The sequence below is a fragment of the Schistocerca serialis genome, chromosome 2 (genome assembly GCF_023864345.2).
Source record: "Schistocerca serialis cubense isolate TAMUIC-IGC-003099 chromosome 2, iqSchSeri2.2, whole genome shotgun sequence".
NCBI classification, from domain to species: Eukaryota; Metazoa; Arthropoda; class Insecta; order Orthoptera; family Acrididae; genus Schistocerca; species Schistocerca serialis.
In genome coordinates this window covers 1,062,558,849-1,062,581,488 of record NC_064639.1, presented here as the reverse complement: position 1 = coordinate 1,062,581,488, position 22,640 = coordinate 1,062,558,849, and the positions used below count along the sequence as shown (strand labels likewise).

Here is a 22,640-nt window from a genome sequence, read left to right as displayed (position 1 = left end):
CTCGATTCTGGGATGACACAATAAGAGTATTCAAGTCTGCATCTATATTATTATAACACCATCTCGGAACCCAGTGCCAGTTGCAGTGTACAGGCAACGAAAATTTGATTTGAAATATTTTGCATGATTATTTATCAAATTGAGAAACTTAAAATGCTTCCATAAGCTCTTTAGAGGTATAATTTTGAGCTCTTTAAGAGGTATAATCTTATGTTAAAGTCTGATACGATAAGACAAATATTACAGCTGGAAACTGTGTGTTTTATCTTGAGGCAGTGTAACTGGCAGTGTGCAAATACATGGATTTCATTCATCCAGTGTTTGAGAAAGAGAGCTCCCAGCGATTTCCAACAAAGCTAACACACAGTTTCGAACCTTTGCGAAACTTTTTTTCACTGACACGTTCCCCGCAAAATGATAAACAAAAAAAAAAGTTTATCACTTCCAACATTTTCCCTGTTCATGCAGTCAAACTTCAGCATCAGGCATGATATTTTAATCCATTACTTATTTACTACTAAATCTATCTGCAACACAGTTTACAGGCAGTATCCACACGTAGCACCAAATGTACCTGCAAAATTCTATCATTGTACAACACACAGTTCAGGAGATTTGACAATATGAACATTTAGATGCATGAGAAAACTGATGTTTTACAATATTATGAAAAGTATAGTTGCTACTCACCATATAGCAGAGATGCTGAGTCACAGATAGGCACAACAAAAAGAAGGCCACACAATAAGCTTTTGGCCAACAAGGCCTTTGTGCGAGTTGTGTGTTGTCTATTTTTGACTAAGGCCATGTTGGCCGAAATATTATTGGTGGTAGTCTTTTTGTTGTGCCTATCTGTAACTCACCATCTCCGCTATATGGTGAGTAGCGACTAGCCTTTTCATAAAATTGTTACTTTCCAGCCTGGATTTTCCATTGTTTGAAAACTAACTTTTGCTTGAAGTGCAAATTACCCAGTTATATTCATCCAGTGTTTCATAATGAGACTGCTTAATGACTTCCAATAAAGTTCAAGCATTATTTTAAATCTTTCCTAAGCTTTTTCTCACTCACATGCCTAAGGGCAATTATTGAACACATTAACTCATTTGTAACGTAATCAGACATCTGAAGTGGTTTTATATTTGGAAGTTCAATTCTTTAAAGAATCAGGGGTTTACTGGTTTAATATACTATGGAATTATTAACACCATTAACTGAGGGCACAGAAGTCAGAAATTTCGTAAAAATCCTTGTGGGAATGGGAACTCTTGAAATAGCATTTTTTAGAGCAATTTGTGGGGTGCAGGACAGGAAGAGAGGGTGAATTGTGTAAGACATGTTACTAAATTAAAAATATTCATTTTTTAAACTACATTTCTAAGTTTAACATACTTCTGTAATAGTGTAACCGGCCACCACTGCCTGAACTTTTTGGATGAAATATATTGTTCTCACTGATGTTTGAAAAATGCCTTTATCCTGCACAATGATTCATGGTCTTTTCACAGATTCTTTGACTACATTACTATTAATTCTTTTTGGGAAGGTACCTTCAAATATTATTGCAGATTCATTTCTGAATAAACTGCTGCTGAAATTGACGTCTCTTTCACTATCGATATTTCTTCTTTTCACATCATGGAGGTATAATTTAAAAACCTGAACTGCACTGCCAGACAAAAAAAAAGCTAAGCACCTAGCAGTGGAGGAGGAAACAAAATAAAACCTCACAGACTGAAAGGGTACGAGATATTATTTTGGTGATTACAAAATCTAGTCAAATTTACAAAGGACTTGAAAAGTACAAGACCACCTATCAGCATAATGTAGCATCCCATCTGGCCTGGACACATGGGTGTCAAAACCCGTTACGTCCTCTCCCGAGGCAAACTGGCCCACAACTGTTGTAGCTGGTCCTTCACCATATCCCTGATACTAGCACAGGGAAGGCTTTTATGTCCAACCTGGCCCTACATGTGCTCTATCGGAAACAGATCTGCAGATCTTGCTGGCCACAAGAGTACCTCAACATCACACAAACAGTTCATGCAAACATGTATCAAGTATGCATGTGCAGTATCTTATTGGAAATGGCACCACAAGACTGTCCTATGAGAGCTTAACACACAAGGATGCAGAATGTCTGTAACGTACTAACGCGCCATCAGAGTTCCCTCAGTCACCATCAGCTGTGACTGAACTGAACAAGATGACTCCCCACACCATGATTCCAGGTGTAACACCGCTGTGCCTCCCCTAAATACTGGAATAATGGGACCTCTCTCCAGGTCACCACCATACTCGCTAACAATGGTCGCCTGGGATAGAGCAGAACTGTAAATTGTCACTGAACATGAAGCAATGCCATATATCAGCAAGTTCATGCTTCTCAGGCACAGCATGTTCCAAATACAGGTAATCGTGTTGTGGCATTTACAACAGCCTATAACTGGGACAGTAAATCCCTAGCCCAATTAATGCCAGTCTCTATCCAATAGTGTCAGATGACAAAGAATGTTGTTGGGAGTCCATTATTTGTTCTTGGATGACAGGTGCAGATGTGAAGGGGTTACAATGTGACTGGTGCACAATACAGTGACCCTCTCTTGTGGTAGTCAGACACTGTCAATCGTAACCTTGACTATGTGTATGCCTGCCCTGACATTCCCATGCAGTCCAACATCTAGCCATTGTCACATCTAAATCACCACAAAAAACTGTATACTGCAGAATTTGACCATCCAGCCAAATGGATATCCATGATGGGGCCTCTTTCACACTGTCAGTTGCTTAAAACACTGTCTCACATGAGTATGTGGGATCTTTGTGTCCTTCACGGTGATGACTCAACATCGGGTACTGTTCCTGCCCCACATATATCCTACCATGCCTGATAACAATACTAAACATGAACAACATTGATTCACTCTGATAGCTGTTGCAGATGTCACAAAGAGTTTCAACTCAAATCATTTACATACCAACCAATGGTGTCTATGTGTTCACAGTTTCATTGACATTTGACGACTGACATTTGACTATATCTTCTGGGTGCTTTACTTTTTTTGTCAGGTTGTTAATAAAAACACACTCCAACAATAATTATGCAAATGTTTCCGAAGACAAATTCTATAATATTTTTAAAGTCCAGTTTTTATTTTCATATGGACTGACCAGAACGTTTAAAAACAACAATTTTCCAGCCAACTGCGCATACAAATAATCAGCAGGTAAAAAAATTAAACAAACAAATAATACTCAAAAGCTATGCTGGCTACCCAGTGAAGCACGCCATCCATATATATGCTGCAATAGCAATGATGTGGTGCAAATTTAGGAGTGTTTATTACTGTAAGCTCCCTGCGACAAGGTATACATATCAGTCACAAAATATGGCATATAGGACATCCACAACTGAGAGGCACAATTAATTAATATAAAGATATCTGCTTCAGATGTAGTACTAATTTATTCACATCACGACTGCTTGCAGGATGTTAAAATCCCATCTTCAGGTGTAAAAACAACTTTAACGTGCAAAAAGAGAGGAGGGAATATAACAAAATTGGAAAAACCAGAAAAGCATACTAAAGAAACAAGGTGATCCACTTACTGCAGTTGGTCATGCATAAAATATGGTCGGGCCCATCAGTGCTAGGGCTCCAGGTCACTGCATCTTAGGTGGAAAAAAAAGAGAGGGCCTAATAATCAAACATACCTTAGGTGTAGTGTCCGAGCAATAGGACAAAGGAGAAAGAAACCAAAACCAAGTACTGTACTAACACTACCCTCCATTGCGCAGGTGCACGCTACAGCTTCCAACAAAAACTTAATGACAAGCCACTCAGAGATCTAAAAATGTAGAGAATATGTGATGTTTTAAGGCAACAACACAATGGTGGTGTTGTTGTGGTCTTCAGTCCTGAGACTGGTTTGATGCAGCTCTCCTCGCTACTCTACCTTGTGCAAGGTTCTTCATCTCCCAGTACTTACTGCAACCTACATCCTTCTGAGTCTGCTTAGTGTATTCATCTCCTGGTCTCCCTCTACGATTTTTACCCTCCACGCTGCCTTCCAATACTAAATTGGTGATCCCTTGATGCCTCAGAACATGTCCTACCAACTGATCCCTTCTTCTAGTTAAGTTGTGCCACAAACTTCTCTTCTCCCCAATCCTATTCAATACCTCCTCATTAGTTATATGATCTACCCATCTAATCTTCAGCATTCTTCAGTAGCACCACATTTTGAAAGCTTCTATTCTCTTCTTGTCCAAACTAGTTATTGTCCATGTTTCACTTCCATACATGGCTACGCTCCATACAAACACTTTCAGAAACGACATCCTGACACTTAAATCTATACTCGATGTTAACAAATTTCTCTTCTTCAGAAATGCTTTCCTTCCCATTGCCAGTCTACATTTTATATCCTCTCTACTTCGACCATCATCAGTTATTTTGCTCCCCAAATAGCAAAACTCCTTTACTACTTTAAGTGTCTCATTTCCAAATCTAATTCCCTCAGCATCACCTGACTTAATTTGACTACATTCCATTATCCTCGTTTTGCTTTTGTTGATGTTCATCTTATACCCTCCTTTCATGACACTGTCCATTCCGTTCAACTGCTCTTCCAAGTCCTTTGCTGTCTCTGACAGAATTACAATGTCATCGGCGAACCTCAAAGTTTTTACTTCTTCTCCATGGATTTTAATACCTACTCCAAATTTTTCTTTTGTTTCCTTCACTGCTTGCTCAATATACAGATTCAATAACATCGAGGATAGGCTACAACCCTGTCTCACTCCCTTCCCAACCACTACTCCCCTTTCGTGCCCCTCGACTCTTATAACTGCCACCTAGTTTCTGTACAGATTGTAAATAGCCTTTTGCTCCCTGTATTTTACCCCTGCCACCTTCAGAATTTGAAAGAGAGTATTCCAGTCAACATTGTCAAAAGCTTTCTGTAAGTCTACAAATGCTAGAAACATAGGTTTGCCTTTCCTTAATCTAGCTTCTAAGATAAGTCGTAAGGTCAGTATTGCCTCATGTGCTCCAATATTTCTACGGAATCCAAACTGATCTTCCCCGAGGTCAGCTTCTACCAGTTTTTTCCATTTGTCTGTAGAGAATACGCGTTAGTATTTTGCAGCCGTGACTTATTAAACTGATAGTCCGGTAATTTTCACATCTGTCAACACCTGCTTTCTTTGGGATTGGAATTATTATATTCTTCTTGAAGTCTGAGGGTATTTCGCCTGTCTCATACATCTTGCTCACCAGATGGTAGAGTTTTGTCAGGACTGGCTCTCCCAAGGCCATCAGTAGTTCTAATGGAATGTTGTCTACTCCCGGGGCCTTTTTTCGACTCAGGTCTTTCAGTGCTCTGTCAAACTCTTCACGCAGTATCTTATCTCCCATTTCATCTTCATCTACATCCTCTTCCATTTCCATAATATTGTCCTCAAGTACACTGCCCTTGTATAGGCAGTCTATATACTCCCTCCACCTTTCTGCTTTCCCTTCTTTCCTTACAACTGGGTTTCCATCTGAGCTCTCGATATTCATACAAGTGGTTCTCTGTTCTCCAAAGGTCTCTTTGATTTTCCTGTAGGCAGTATCTATCTTACCCCTAGTGAGATAACCCTCTACATCCTTACATTTTTCCTCTAGCCATCCCTGCTTAGCCATTTTGCACTTCCTGTCGATTTTGTTTTTGAGACGTTTGTATTCCTTTTTGCCTGCTTCATTTACTGCATTTTTATATTTTCTCCTTTCATCAATTAAATTCAGTATTTCTTCTGTTACCCAAGGATTTCTACTAGCCCTCGTCTTTTTACCTACTAGGTCCTCTGCTGCCTTCACTACTTCATCTCTCAATGCTACCCATTCTTCTTCTACTGTACTTCTTTCCCCCATGCCTGTCAATTGTTCCCTTATGCTCTCCCTGAAACTCTGTACAACCTCTAGTTTAGTCAGTTTATCCAGGTCCCATCTCCTTAAATTCCCACCTTTTTGCAGTTTCTTCAGTTTTAATCTACAGTTCACAACCAATAGATTGTGATCAGAGTCTACATCTGCCCCTGGAAATGTTTTACAATTTAAAACCTGGTTCCTAAATCTCTGTCTTACCATTATATAATCTATCTGAAACCTGTCAGTATCTCCTGGCTTCTTCCATGTATACAACCTTCTTTTATGATTCTTGAACCAAGTGTTAGCTATGATTAATTTGTGCTCTGTGCAAAATTCTATCAGGCGGCTTCCACTTTCATTTCTTAGCCCCAATCCATATCCACCTACTACGTTTCCTTCTCTCCCTTTTCCTACTACCGGATTCCAGTCACCCATGGCTATTAAATTTTCGTCTCCCTTCACTATCTGAATAATTTCTTTTATTTCATCACACATTTCATCAATTTCTTTGTCATCTGCAGAGCTAGTTGGCATATAAACTAGTACTACTGTAGTAGGTGTGGGCTTCGTGTCGATCTTGGCCACAATAATGCATTCACTATGCTGTTTGTAGTAGCTTACCTGCACTCCTATTTTTTTATTCATTATTAAACCAACCCCTGCATTACCCCTATTTGATATTGTATTTATAACCCCGTATTAACCTGACCAGAAGTCTTGTTCCTCCTGCCACTGAACTTCACTATTTCCCACTATATCTAACTTTAACCTATCCATTTCCCTTTTTAAAATTTCTAACCAACCTGCCTGATTAAGGGATCTGACATTCCACGTTCCGATCCGTAGAACGCCAGTTTTCTTTCTCCTGATAACAACGTCATCTTGAGTAGTCCCTGCCCGGAGATCCGAATGGGGGACTATTTTACCTCCGGAATATTTTACCCAAGAGGACGCCATCATCATTTAATCATACAGTAAAGCTAAACACAATGGTACATATGCAAAATTAATCAACAGGGGATAAGAAACAGTGATGAAACATAACAGTAACAAACTATAGTAAATAAATCATTATAATACAGGGTGATTCAAAAAGAATACCACAACTTTAAAAATGTGTATTTAATGAAAGAAACATAATATAACCTTCTGTTATACATCATTACAAAGAGTATTTAAAAAGGTTTTTTTTTCACTCAAAAACAAGTTCAGAGATGTTCAATATGGCCCCCTCCAGACACACGAGCAATATCAACCCGATACTCCAACTCGTTCCACACTCTCTGTAGCATATCAGGCGTAACAGTTTGGATAGCTGCTGTTATTTCTCGTTTCAAATCATCAATGGTGGCTGGGAGAGGTGGCCGAAACACCATATCCTTAACATACCCCCATAAGAAAAAATCGCAGGGGGTAAGATCAGGGCTTCTTGGAGGCTAGTGATGAAGTGCTCTGTCACGGGCTGCCTGGCGGCCGATCCCATCGCCTCGGGTAGTTGACGTTCAGGTAGTTACGGACAGGTAAGTGCCAATGTGGTGGCGCTCCATCCTGCTGAAATATGAATTGTTGTGCTTCTTGTTCGAGCTGAGGGAACAGCCAATTCTCTAACATCTCCAGATACTGTAGTCCAGTTACAGTAGCACCTTCGAAGAAAAAGGGACCAAAAAACGTTACTGGCTGAAATGGCGAACAAATGTACAACTAAATGAAACTTTATAGCTCCCTTAATTCGCCGACAGATAGTGCTTAGCTCTGCCTTTTGTCGTTGCAGAGTTTTAAATTCCTAAAGTTGTGGTATTCTTTTTGAATCACGCTGTATATGTTGGATAGATTATGGGTTCATGATTGGGCTGAGTGCCCTGCATTATGCAAAACAATAATGATGTGGGAAAATGGTTAAAAGGCAAAAGGAAAAAACAAATGGCATTTTCGAAAAAGTACCTTAGACATTTCTAACACATATACCAACTAATGAGTTGGTACCCATCATTGAGAATAGCTTAAAGCTAAGCTTGACCATCAATTTATTGGCGAATTCAGAACACTTCTCAATCTGGTGTTGAATCATAATTGCAGAGTTAGTGAAAAAGAAAGAACAGATTTCAGTCATTTATTACACACAGATAGAAATAAATTGCACACATCACTGGATAGAAGAAAGTCAAAATTTTATGTTCACACAGACATTATATAATACACTCAACACAAGCACCACGTGCTGCTTGAGAAACACCAAAATTGTATTCCACTTCATTCCACATGTGGATCAAAGGATTCCTGTTGTCTGAATCAGAATCTTCGTCAATTCAATTTCTAAGATCTTGCCATAGGTGAGACAAAGACTGTCTTTTTATGAACCCTGACAGGAAAAAAAGTCAGAAGGTGTGAGGTCTGGTGACATGGGAGGCCAAAAACAATGAACAAGATCTTGTTGCCCACCTCTTCCAATTCACTGTTGTAGGATGGTGTTGCTAAGATAACACAGTGCCTTAAGAGTGCACATGAAGTGGTGCACCATCATGTATAAAAATGAAATGATTGTAATCTTCATGAAGTAGAGGAAACAACCAATTCTGCAGATGACATTCTGTGACAGATTCCTTCGTAAAGAAAGACAGATCCATTAGCTTTGTGAATAGAAATGATACAAAACACATTCAGTTTCAGTGACTCTCTTTCAAATTCAATGGCAATGCCAGGATTTTGTGACCACTAAATTCTTACATTATCACAGTTTACTTTACCCACACATGAAACATCAATTCGTCTGAAAAGATGAGTCATTCGAAAAAAAAAGTGTCGTCTGTCATATCCTGGAGAATTGAAATGCAAAATTCATACCTTCTATTATGGCCACCGGGACACAATTGCTGCTGTAACTGCAAACTGTAAGGCTTTATATGCTGGATTCACTTCAGAAGACACCTCACCACTGTTTGAGGAAACTGAAGTTCCTGGTCTGCCCATTTTATGGACTTCCAAGGGCTCTGTGTGAATGCATCTCGTGTACACTTGAAACCTTCATCAGACATGCATGGCCAACCAGTGCCCTTCCCTTTGTATATGCAACCAAATTCCAAGAATGTTTTATGCCAGTCATAAATCTGCTTGTGCAGAGGTGGCTTCTTGTTGAATTGATGCACAATGCACAATGCATGTTGCACTTGAACAATAGATCGGCTTTGTGCAAATTCCAACACACAAATTGGATTTCTCTCATTATGTAGTCACCATATTGCTACAACAAACAGCACAGCTGTATCATAACATTGAACTTTTTTCTATCCAGTGAGGTGTGGAATGAGTTTCTATTTTAAACAGTTTGTCTTTAATAAACAACTGAAACCTGTTCTTTCCTTCTGAATCACCCGGCATTTCCAGTTTAATAATATAGTTTACATGCAAACTGAGTGGCTGGCTGTTGACTCATCCATAGCAAGCATTATCACCAATGTTTTTGTTGGCCACATTGAGCATCAGTTCTTTTTGTTCCGGCCATATCATTTACATAACACAGTGGGTTACCAATAGTATGCTGACAATGTACTACTTCTGTACAATGGTTCCAGTGAACATGTCCAGCATTTTAGCAAGATCTAAATGACACGGGTCTGAATATACAATTTACACTTGGACATGACAACTTCTCCTTGCCATATTTGGATCAAGACGACAAAATTATGTATAGTATTTATAGAAGAGAAACAACTATAGATAGTAGCATTCACGGTTTGTCCAAAAAATGACAATCTAAGCTGGCTGCATAATGGGCTATTTTTCAGTATGCCAGTTAAGTTCTGTGCAGTTCACAATACTCTATAAGAGAACTGGGAGTTATCAGATACATAGCACATACTAATGTTTACTCTATGCAAACAGCAGACACACACAACCAACAGGTACAGCATAATAGGAGTAAGGAAAATAATTATGGGATCACTCTCACACCTACTTTGAAGGATAAGTATAAGGTGTCTACAATGATTTATACATATACATCTACACACACAATCCACACACCATCCTATGGTGCAAGCCAGGGGGTCCCTGTTCCACTACTAGTTATTTCCTTTCCTATCCCACTCGAAAATACACTGAAGGAAGAAGATTGTCTGTATTTCTCCATATGAGAATAGTTTTGCGGTCCTTATGTGAAATGTAGGTTGGTGGCAGGAGAATCATTTTGCAGTGAAATGTAGGTTGGTGGCAGGAGAATCATTTTGCAGTCAGCTTCAACTGCAGGTTTTCTAAATTTTCTCAATAGTGGTCCTCAAAAACAATGTCGCCTTCCCTCCAGGGATTCCCATTTGTGTTCCTGAAGCATTTCCGCTTTACACCTGTGTTGACTGAAACAACCGGTAGCAAATTTTGCAGTCCACCTAGAATTGCTTCCCTATTTTCCTTTAACCAGACCTCATATAAATCCCAAACACTCAATCAGTACTCAAGAATAGGTTGCACTAGTGTCCTACGTGCTGTCTCCTTTACAGATGAACCATACTTTACCAGAATTCCACCAATGAACCGAAGTCGACCATTTGCTATACCTACCATAACCCTCAAATGCTCTTACACCAAGATATTTAAACAATATGGCTGTGTCATGCAGGACACTACTAATGTTATACATCTGAACACTGTGGATTTGTTTTTGCTACTCAACTCCACTAACTTCCATTTTCCCACACTCAGAGCTCGCTGTCATTCACCAAGGCAACTAGATTTCTGAAAAGCGTTTGACACAGTATGTCACTGCAGACTGTTAAATAACTTACAAGCATAGTCATGGAATAGGTTCCCAGATATGTGAGTGGCTCAAAGACTTCTTAAGTAATAGAACCCAGTATGTTGTCCTCGATGGCAAGTGTTCATCAGAGACAACGGTACCATCAGGAGTGCGCCAGGGAAGTGTGATAGGACCACTATTACTTTCTATATGCATAAACAGTGTGGCAGACAGGGAGGGCAGCAATCTGTGGTTGTTTACTGATGATGCTGTGGTGTATGGGAAGGTGTCAAAGATGAGCAAGTCTAGGATGATACAAGATGACTTAGACAAAATCTGTAGCTGGTGGGATGAATGGCAGCTATCTCTAAAGTTAATGCAGATGAGTAGGAAAAACAAACCAACATTCAGATAAAGCATTAGTATTGTCCTGCTTAACAAAGTCATGTCATTTAAATATCTGCACATAATGTTGCAAAGCAATATGAAACTGAACAAGCATGTGAGGACTGCAATAGGCAAGGCGAATGGTCGAGTTCAGTTTATTGGGAGAATTTTAGGAAGGTGTGGTTCATCTGTAAAGGAGATAGCATGTAAGAGGCTAGTGCGACCCATTCTTGCATACTGCTCGAGTGTTTGGAATCCACATCAAATTGAATTAAAAGAAGATATTGAAGCAATTCAAGTCAGACAGCTAAATTTGTTTGTTACCATTAAGTTCGAACAACATGCTTCATGAACAAAATGCTTTGGGAATTCAAACTGGAATCCCTGGAGGGAAGGCAACCTTTTTTCTAGGAACACCATTGAGAAAATTTAGAGAACCAGCATTTGAAGCTGACTGCAGAATGATCCCACTGCCGCCCTCATACATTTCACACAAGCACCACGAAGATAAGATATGAGAAATTAAGGGTCACACAGATGCATATATGAGGTCTATTCAAAAAATTCTGGAATTCTGTCCACAAAACTTTTCCTCGCTTACCATTTACTTATTGTGCATGGTCTCGTTCGAAATATTCTCCTCCACAATTGATTCACCACTCCCAACACTGTTTCCATTTCTGGAAGCAGTCTTTGTACGCTCTTGCTGGATCGGGTGGATTTTCTTTTATCTCATCTATCGTTGCATAACAGAAGCAAAACGAGGATAATGGAATGTAGTTGATATAAGTCGGGTGATGCTGAGGGAATTAGATTAGGAAATGAGACACTTAAACTAGTAAAGGAGTTTTGCTATTTGGGGAGCAAAATAACTGATGATGGTCGAAGTAGAGAGGATATAAAATGTAGACTGGCAATGGCAAGGAAAGCATTTCTGAAGAAGAGAAATTTGTTAACATCGAGTATAGATTTAGTGTCAGGAAGTCTTTTCTGAAAGTATTTGTATGGAGTGTAGCCATGTATGGAAGTGAAACATGGACGATAAATAGTTCGGACAAAAAGAGAATAGAAGCTTTCGAAATGTGGTGCTACAGAAGAATGCTGAAGATTAGATGGGTAGATCACATAACTAATGAGGAGGTATTGAATAGGATTGGGGAGAAGAGAAGTTTGTGGGACAACTTGACTAGAAGAAGGGACTATGTTCTGAGGCATCAAGGGATCACAAATTTAGCATTGGAAGGCAGCGTGGAAGGTAAAAATTGTAGAGGGAGACCAAGAGATGAATACACTAAGCAGATTCAGAAGGATGTAGGTTGCAGTAGGTGCACAGGATAGAGTAGCATGGAGAGCTGCATCAAACCAGTCTCAGGACTGAATACAACAACAACAACAACAACAACAACAACATCGTTGCATATCTCCATCCTTTCAAACGGGTTTTCAACTTTGGAAATAAAAAAAATGTCCACAGGGGCCAGGTCTGGAGAGTACAGAGGATGAGGCAGCACTGTGATTTGGTTCTTTGTGCAATAGGTAAACAACAGGGTTGAATGTGCAAGTGCATTATCGTGATGCAAGAGCCACAAATTGTCTTGCCAAATTTCAGGCAGCTTCCTTCTCACATTTTCTCGCAGTCATCGCCAACACATTCCGATATTACCATCGATTAACAGTTTGTCACTGTGGCACAAATTCATGATGAATTAATCTTTCATAGTCAAAGAAAACTATTAGCATGTCTTTGACATTTGATCTGAAGTGACAAGCTTTTTCTGGCCTAGGAGAACCTTTCCCAACCCATTGTGTAGACTGAACCTTATCTTAACATCATAACCGCAGACCCACATCTCATTACTAGTTATGATTCTCTTAAGGAACATCTCACTCTTATCTGTGCAATCCAAAAGCTCCTCACAGATTGCAAGGCGAAGGTCTTTCTGGTCTTGACTCACGAGCCGTGGGACAAACTTGGCAGCAACACAATAAATTCCAAGATGCTGTGTCAGGATTTCATGGTGTGAGCCAAATGAAATATTACCTTCTTCTGCAATATCTCAGACAACCAGTCTTCGATTGGCACGCACAATTTCGTTGATATCCCTGACATGAGCATCGTTGGTACACACAGACGGATGTTTTAAATGAGGGACATCTTTAACTTCCGTCCAGCCATTTTAAAGCCATGTGAACCATTCATAACATCGAGTATTGCTTAAGCTCTCATCACCATGGGGTTCCTGCATCACTTGGTGTGTCTGTAAAGGTTTTCTTGAATTTCACACAAAATTTAATGCAGATGCATTGCTCCCCAAACTCTTCCATCTCTAAATTTGCAAACTGTATGGCACAAAATTCTACTCAATACACACAAAATTCTACTCAATACACCACTGAAAAATAGCTAACAGATATACAACTATGAAACTTCCTGCAGATACATATGAAACTCAGGCGGTAGTGAGGGCAACCGAATATTGCTCCAACACACCACTGGTGTGAAATTACAGAGGTTCCGGAATTTTTTGAACAGACTTCACAGTCATTTTTCCCTCAGTCTATCTGCAAGAGGAACAGGAAAGGAAATTAATAGCAGTACAGTGTACCCTCCACTATCCACCATACGATGGCTTGCAAAGTATGTATGTAGATGTGGAAATTTTGTCTGAGTTATATTGTATCCTCATACAGTGACTCAACTTCAACACCTTCCCGTGCACCCCAGCACCATCAGCAAACAACTGCAGATAGACGAAATAAATCTCGGGTGAACAGCCTGGTATGAACATGCATAGGACACAATATTTCGGCAATCGACCATGTTGCCATCATCAGGTGTGCTGATGTACTGACCGGCAGTGGGCCAGCGCCATGTATATATAGGACAATCCACCTCCCGCTCCTCCCTCAGGCGCAACCACCATGTATATATAGGACAATCCACCTCCCGCTCCTCCCTCAGGCGCAACCACCATGTATATATAGGACAATCCACCTCCCGCTCCTCCCTCAGGCGCTTCCTATGAGTCGGTGCAGTCCGTGCCCCGCGCACAGTCCAATTACAGCATCCGTTCTCCCGCTGTCTGGGCGCTGCGTCCTACGTCTTCTCATTCAGGAGGGTCTGCCTGCACCGCTCTCATTATTCTTCCCTCCTCCCCCGAAGTCAGTAAACTCTGGGAAATATCCTTTTCCTTCTTAATCGGGGTGATCGCGGGTTCCCATGTCTTGCTAAGGATGTAACCCCTGTCACGATTTAGTTGTGGCTCCCTTACTCTGATCTCTATGGCTTCTTTCATGACACAGTCCCAGTATTTGGAAGTCTGCGACAGGACTTTGGTTTGGTCATAATCCATGCTGTGGAGTTCCGAGAGGGAATGCTCAGCGATTGTCGACTTACTGGGCTCTTGCAGTCTAGTGTGCCATTTATGTTCTCGGCATCAGTCCTCAATGGTACGAATGGTCTGCCCTATGTATACACTACCGCATTGGCAAGGTATCAGATAAACCCCTGATTTACGTAGACCAAGGTTGTCCTTGAAACTACCAAGAAGGCTCTTGGTTTTGCTTGGAGGACGGAAGATCGTTTTCACTTGGTGTAAAATGCGTCTAATTTTTCCGGATAAGGCCCCACAAAACGGAATAATAGCCAAGGCCACCTCCTCTGAGGTTCATCCTCAGTTTCCGCCAGTGCTGCAGGTGTGGGATGTAGAGCTTTCCGAATTTGCCCTTCCTTGTCACCGTTCCTCCGAAACACGGTCTTCAGATGGTCCAATTCTTGTTGGAGACTGTCCCTTTCGGAGACGGTGTGAGCTCTGTGTACAACAGTTTTGAGCACGCCATTCTTTTGTGCCGGGTGGTGGCAGCTATCCACATGTAGGTAAAAATCGGAGTGCATCTTATTCCTATACAGGCTGTGGCCCAAAGTGCCGTCAGCTCATTTTGTAATCAAAACATCTACGAAAGGGAGCACCCCATCCGTTTCAATCTCCATGGTGAACTTAATATTTTCATGTCTGGAGTTGAGATGTGTGAGGAAGTCTGCCAGTTTATCTCTTCCATGTGGCCAGATAACGAAGGTATCATCCACATATCCAAAGAAACAGGTGGGTTTTCTGAGAAAGTTAATAAAAAAAAAAAAAAAAAGGTCTCTATACCACCTGGATTTTACATACTGAATCAGCTGGTCCTATAAGTGTACACAGTACACAACCCACAGCCACAAACTGCACCCAATGGCAGATGTTATCAGATTGTAATGACTGCCTTTACATTGTACAAACAAGCACGCATTCACTATTTGGTTCAAAGAACATCAGGACTTAAATAATTCAAGATCTGTGTTAACTGATCACCTACAAGCACACAAACACTTTATCCCTGACATAAATAACATAAGTATCCTCCATATACATCTGACGGGGCGACTCCTTGATTTATTTGTAGAAATAAAAATTTTATACAATTTGAATCAGAACCCAATATACAGGGTGATTCATGAAGATATGCAAATATTTTAATAAGTTATTCAACAAGTAAAACTTAAGAAAAAAATTCATATAAACATAGGTCTGCACATGTTTAGTTATGGAGTTACAGCTAATAAAAGATTCTGCCTGAAATTTAGCAGCTTTGCTAATCTGAAGCAATCATAAAACTGTAAGAGGTGAAAGTAAAGCACAATTTCCATTTATTTTGTTGTTATTGGTCTGGTGAATCTAATAAAACATGTCTGTCATCATCGTCTTCACGTATGAAGCACATGTACTGATTATGAATGCTAGGTAGAGAATCTGTCTCCCATAACATTCGAAATACTCAACTAATGGTTCGTGCGTTCGAAATCCTCTGAGTTGGATAATGTATGCAATATTCGTTAACTGCAGCTGTAGCATTACCATCACATTTGCCATAAATAAACACCATATCATCCATCGTATTCCTCTGTCATAAATATGAAATGCATCCCTATTTCATAAAAAATCTACACACTACAACAGTTGCTACGTGGTTTCACTTAAATACACTGTTGTTACTACGTTCTTTCACTGAACAATACAGAAAACTAACTCAGTTCAAGGTCAGGGAATGACTGAAACAACTCACTAACGGTTACCAACAATGAAATACATGTTTCTACATTCTTAATGGAAACAAAACAAATTTACTTGCATAATAATCTTTGCTTCCCTGGATGTTCTGGAAAACTAATGTAGATACATGTCTGGGACATGTTTTATTAGATTCACCAGAGCAATAACAATAAAATACATGAAAATCATGCTTTACTTTAACCTCATACAGTTTTTCAATGGCTTCATATTAGAGAAGTTGCTAAATTTCTGGCAAAATCTTTTATTGGCCGTAACTCCGCAACTAAACATTTGCTGACCTATGTTTATACGAACTTTTTTCTTTAGTGTTACTTGTAGAATAACATATTAAAATATTTGCTTATCTTCGTAAATCACTCTGTATATGCCAAATGAACATATCACACTGAAGCTTATGGTTCTGTTAGACAACTATGAGTTTCTTAAATAATATGTTACAGGTTCAAGCCTATTTATCTAAACACCCATTTGTTTACCCATCTCACCTCCTAATTATCTTTCTAAATCATTACTTATTTCTACAATGCAGACTGGCTCACTCCAGTTCATGTTGTTTAATTAATTAATTAGATGCTTAAATTGCTACATTTACATTTTAGGTTTTTATAATGGGTATTTTCTTAAATTCCCAGTTATTTATTTGTTTTGCCTTTTAAGCATTTTTCCATATCATTATTATTTTGTTTAACAGGGTCCTCAGCCTGGTAATATTGTTTTTCTGCTAACATTGCAACACTTAAATTTTAAATGACATTATTATTGTTTTGTACAATACAGGGCACTCAACCTAATAATGTTGTTTCACTGCTTACATTGCAACACTTACATTTTAGATTTTTCTTTTTTTTCTAGCACTTGCGCAATAGTTACCATTACTTTTTATCACTATTTTTTACTGTTTCTTATTCTCTATTTATTCATTATGCCTATGTAACATTGTCTTGTTGCCTTAAAACATCACATTTTACATGTCTGTGAGTTATCTAGCTTGATGAACTACCAGTGCTTGTTTATATTTTATTATCCTTGTAAATGAACTATTGTAAGTGTTTGGAACAGTCAGTCCCAACCAATGAGGCCCAACAGTCAGTTCTTGTTGGCATCCATAGCATGCGACTGCACAACGGCAGACAGTGCATGTACAGTATTTGGTTTTGATTATTTCTTCCTGTCTCCTATTGCCCAAATGTTACACTTTAGGTGCATTTGATTATTAGACCCTCTCCTCTTCCTTCTAGTTCCATCTAAGATGCAGTGACCTTGGGCCCTTGCACTGACTGGCTGCACTTTGTGATAATACACGACCAAGTACAAAAGTCATTAGTACAACTGAAGCAAATATACACCAATTTAATCAAACTTGCTGAAAAGAAAAGAAATGAATGAAAACATTACGGGAGAAATCAATGAAGATATCATGAAATAATATCAATGGAAACTAGTCAGAAATTGTGAAGTTATATAATGAGAATGTTGTGACAAATCAAAATTTTTTGAAGTAGTAGCAGGAAACATCAGTGCCAATAAAAAATTTGAGTCAGGCCTACAGGAGTGCTCATGAAAACCAGGTAATCCAGATTCGAGTAGCAGTCCGATATAAATTTTCATTTGACACAATATATTCATAACATTGCAGATTGGGAATGTCTGAGCATTTGTTGCCGACATCATTTCATGTAACACATTTTCATTGATTTTATCCACATTGTCTCCAATCACTTCATTTCAGTGAGTTTAATTTAACTGATATATGGTGACAAGGCAAAACATATGACCACTGCCTATCACAAGATTGAATGCTAGCTTGTTGCACTGCAGGCACATGAAGCAGTGATGAAAGTAAACAGTCAGAAGCATAGAAAAGTGGAGAATCACTCTTAGCAACAATATGAGCCACAAATGAGAAATCCCCTGACATAAGCAACTTTGACAAATAATAGATTATTATGGCCTGGCGTCTGGGAACGAACATCTGAAGCAGTGAAGTCAGTCAGCTGTTTGTTGCTACTATTGTAAGCATCTACGGTGAGGGGTGGAAGACACTAAAAACAAGAGTAGGCAACAAGATGTTGGATGTCCACATCTCATCACACAATGTGGAAGTCAGAGGCTTTCCTACTCTGTAAAGCATGAACGGTGACTATCTGGGGCAGATCTTACAAAGTACAATGCTGGTGCATGGTTAACGTGTTCTGGAGCACACCATTCAGCACACATTGTCCAGCACAGGGCTCCACAGCAGACGACCCTTATCCATTTCCATGATGACCCAATGACATCATCAGTTATGAATGCAGTGGGCATGCGATCATCAAAACTGGATCATGAGTCAATTGGAATGTGTCACTTGGTCAGAGATTTACAGTTCTTGCTGCACTACGTCAATGGATATGTCATCATCCCTGCAAAGAGCTGCTTGAAAAATTCATGATCTGAAGGACACAAGCCAGTGAGGGCAGTATTTTGTTAAAGGAGACATTTAACCGGGCTTCCATGGTCCGGCAGTAGTAATTTAGGCACCATGATATCTGTGAACCATGTGAACATTCTTCCGGATCACCTACATCCCTTCAAGCTTCATGTCTTCCCTGACAGGTGTGGCGTTTTCCAGCAGTTTCTGAGTCACAAGGCCAGAATTGTGCTGCAATAGTTTGAGAAGCCCAATAGTGAACTCACACTGCTATCTTGGCCACCAATTACGATGAGCTGAACTCAATGGAACACATCTGGGACATTATCAGGCACCGGGTGTAGACCCACAAATCACCAGCCCAAAACAGGGTAATTACCTGACCTGGGCATGCACATCTGGTGTCACATACCTTCAAAAACCTACCAAGGTCTTGCTGAATTCACGCCACACAGAATCGTTACTCTCTTGCATTCCAAAGGTAGACCCACACACTATTAAATAGGTGATCATAATGTTAGGCTTTATCAGAGTATTTACAAATACTGTTGTGGCAGTGATTGCTCGAAAATGCTGGTTGAGAAATGTAAATCATCCTGCAGAAATGAAGATTAAGCCAAAGGTGTTACCTGGTATTTATAGATGAATAATGGACTCTTTATAGACTTTAAAAGAAGCTACAGAAAAGTATGCATAATCCACTATTTTCTAGATTTTGGAGAGGCTGTAAAAAGACAGTGTATGATGATTCGGGAGGATTTGTAAACAAAAACTCCCATTATGAAAAAGTCCTACAGCATTCTAGGAACTTTGGGAAGTTTGTTTATTAATAAAGAAAATTTATTACACAGAGATTAAGAGGAATATAAAAGAGTGGATCCAGTGTAAGCTTTCTATTGTACATTGCTCACAGGTAATTACTTCATTACATCAGTCGATACCACCTCTCAATAATCTTGTTCACTGTGGTGTCATGACAGTTGTTGCCAAGATGTTATCTTGAATGTATGAGGATCAATTATAAATCTTCACTTTCAAGAAAATAGATGCGTTACCTAGCCTCTATCTAGCTAATTGGACGATATATCATATGGAACAATAGTGTTTAATGCCACATAGTGTCAGGCGTTGCCTCTTTGTGGGGAGACTATAATGAGGTATTGAGGAGAAATGAGGAGTTAAAGGAACAAGAAGTATCTACAACAAGAAGTATCTATATCTACATCTCCATACATACTCGCAAGACACTGTACGGTGCATGGCGGAGGGTGCCCTGTACCACAACTAGTCGTTTCCTTTCCTGTTCCACATGCAGGTGTATGTATCTGGGGAAAAACGACTATTTATATGCATCATTATGAGCATTAATTTCTCGAGTCTGACCTTCAAGGTCCCTATGCGAAATGTACGTTTATGGCAACAGGATCGTTCTGCAGTCAGCTTCAAATGCAGGTTCTCTAAACTTTCTCAGTAGCGTTCTTCGAAATGAATGTCTTCTTCCCTTCAGGGATTCCCACTTGAGCTCCCGAAGCATTTCAATAACACTTGCACGCTGATCAAAAGTACAGGTAACAAATCTAGCAGCTTGGCTCTGAATTGCTTTGATTCAATCCAACCTGGTATGCTTCCCAAACACTCAAGCAGTACTCAGGAAGGGGTCCTTTACAGATGAACTTCACTTTCCTAAAATTCTACCAATAAACTAAAGTCAACCATTCACCTTTCCTACCATAACCCGCACATCCTCGTTCCATTTCATTTCACTTTCCAACATTATGCTCAGAGATTTAAACGCTGTGATTGTCAAGCAGGACACTAATAATGCTGTATCTGAACATTACGGGTTTGTTTTTCCTACTCATCTGCATTAACTTACATTTTTCTAGATTAAGAGCCAGCTGCCATACATCACACCAACTAGAAATTTTGTCCAGGTCTTTTTGTATCAACCTATAGTCACTTATCCTTGGCACCTTCCTATACAACACATCATTAACAGCAAACAACCACAGATTGCTGCCCACCCTGTCTGCCAGATCATTCATGCATATAGAAAACAGCAATAGTCCTGTCACAATTCCCTGAGGCACTCCTGATGTTACCCCTGTCTCCAACAAACATTCGCCATCGAGGACAACATATTGGGTTCTATTACTTATGAAATCTTTGAGCCAGTTGTTTGCACGTACATACATTAACAGCCCTACCCTCATTAACCATGGGCCTTGCCGTTGGTGGGGAGGCTTGCGTGCCTCAGCGATACAGATGGCACTACCGTAGGTGCAACCACAATGGAGGGGTATCTGTTGAGAGGCCAGACAAATGTGTGGTTCCTGAAGAGGGGCAGCAGCCTTTTCAGTAGTTGCAGGGGCAACAGTCTGGATGATTGACTGATCTGGCCTTGCAACACTAACCAAAACACTCTTGCTGTGGTGGTACTGTGGACGGCTGAAAGCAAGGGGAAACTACAGCCATAATTTTTCCCGAGGGCATGCAGCTTTACTGTATGGTTAAATGATGATGGCGTCCTCTTGGGTAAAATATTCCGGAGGTAAAATAGTCCCCCAATCGGATCTCCAGGCGGGGACTACTCAAGAGGACGTCGTTATCAGGAGAAAGAAAACTGGCGTTCTACGGATCGGAGCGTGGAATGTCAGATTCCTTAATCGGGCAGGTAGGTTAGAAAGTTTAAAAAGGGAATTGGATAGGCTGAAGTTAGATATAGTGGGAATTAGTGAAGATCGGTGGCAGGAGGAACAAGACTTTTGGTCAGGTGAATACAGGGTTATAAATACAAAATCAAATAGAGGTAATGCAGGAGTAGGTTTAATAATGAATAAAAAAAATAGGAGTGCAGGTAAGCTACTACCAACAGCATAGTGAATGCATTATTGTGGCCAAGATAGACACGAAGCCCATGCCTACTACAGAAGTACAAGTTTATATGCCAACTAGCTCCGCAGATGATGAAGAAATTGATGAAATGTATGATGAGATAAAAGAAATTATTCAGGTAGTGAAGGGAGACAAAAATTTAATAGTCATGGGTGACTGGAATTCGAGAGTAGGAAAAGGGAGAGAAGGAAACATAGTGGGTGAATATGGATTGGGGGAGCGAAATGAAAGAGGAAGTCGTATGGTAGAAATTTGCACAGAGCATAACTTAATCACTGCTAACACTTGGTTCAAGAATCATAAAAGAAGGTTGTATACATGGAAGAATCCTGGAGATACTAGAAGGTGTCAGATAGATTATATAATGGTAAGACAGAGATTTAGGAACCAGGTTTTAAATTGTAAGACTTTTCCAGGGGCACATGTGGACTCTGATCACAATCTATTGGTTATGAACTGTAGATTAAAACCAAAGAAACTGCAAATAGGTGGGAATTTAAGGGGATGGGACCTGGATAAACTGACTAAACCAGAGGTTGTACAGAGTTTCAGGGAGAGCATAAGGGAACAATTTACAGGAATGGGGGAAAGAAATACAGTAGAAGAGTGGGTAGCTCTGAGGGATGAAGTAGTGAAGGCAGCAGAGGATCAAGTAGGTAAAAAGACGAGGGCTAATAGAAATCTTTGGGTAACACAAGAAATACTGAATTTAATTGATGAAAGGAGAAAATATAAAAATGCAGTAAATGAAGCAGGCAAAAAGGAATACAAACGTCTCAAAAACAAGATCGACAGGAAGTGCAAAATGGCTAAGCAGGGATGGCTAGAGGACAAATGTAAGGATGTAGAGGCTTACCTCACTAGGGGTAAGATAGATACTGCCTACAGGAAAATTAAAGAGACCTTTGGAGAAAAAGAGAGCCACTTGTATGAATATCAAGAGCTCAGATGGAAACCCAGTTCTAAGCAAAGAAGGGAAAGCAGAAAGGTGGAAGGAGTATATAGAGGGTCTATACAAGGGCAATGTACTTGAGGACAATATTATGGAAATGGAAGAGAATGTAGATGAAGATGAAATGGGAGATACGATACTGCGTGAAGAGTTTGACAGAGCACTGAAAGACCTGAGTCGAAAAAAGGCCCCGGGAGTAGACAACATTGCATTGGAACTACTGACGACCTTGGGAGACCCA

At 39.9% G+C, this 22,640-nt stretch overlaps 1 protein-coding gene across 5 annotated transcripts in view; it reads right to left on the bottom strand.

The window, feature by feature from the left end:
- The window catches only part of LOC126458516 (uncharacterized), a 254,934-nt gene that overhangs the window by 192,208 nt on the left and 40,086 nt on the right, over positions 1–22,640 (bottom strand). The gene's annotated exons all lie outside the window — the stretch shown is intronic.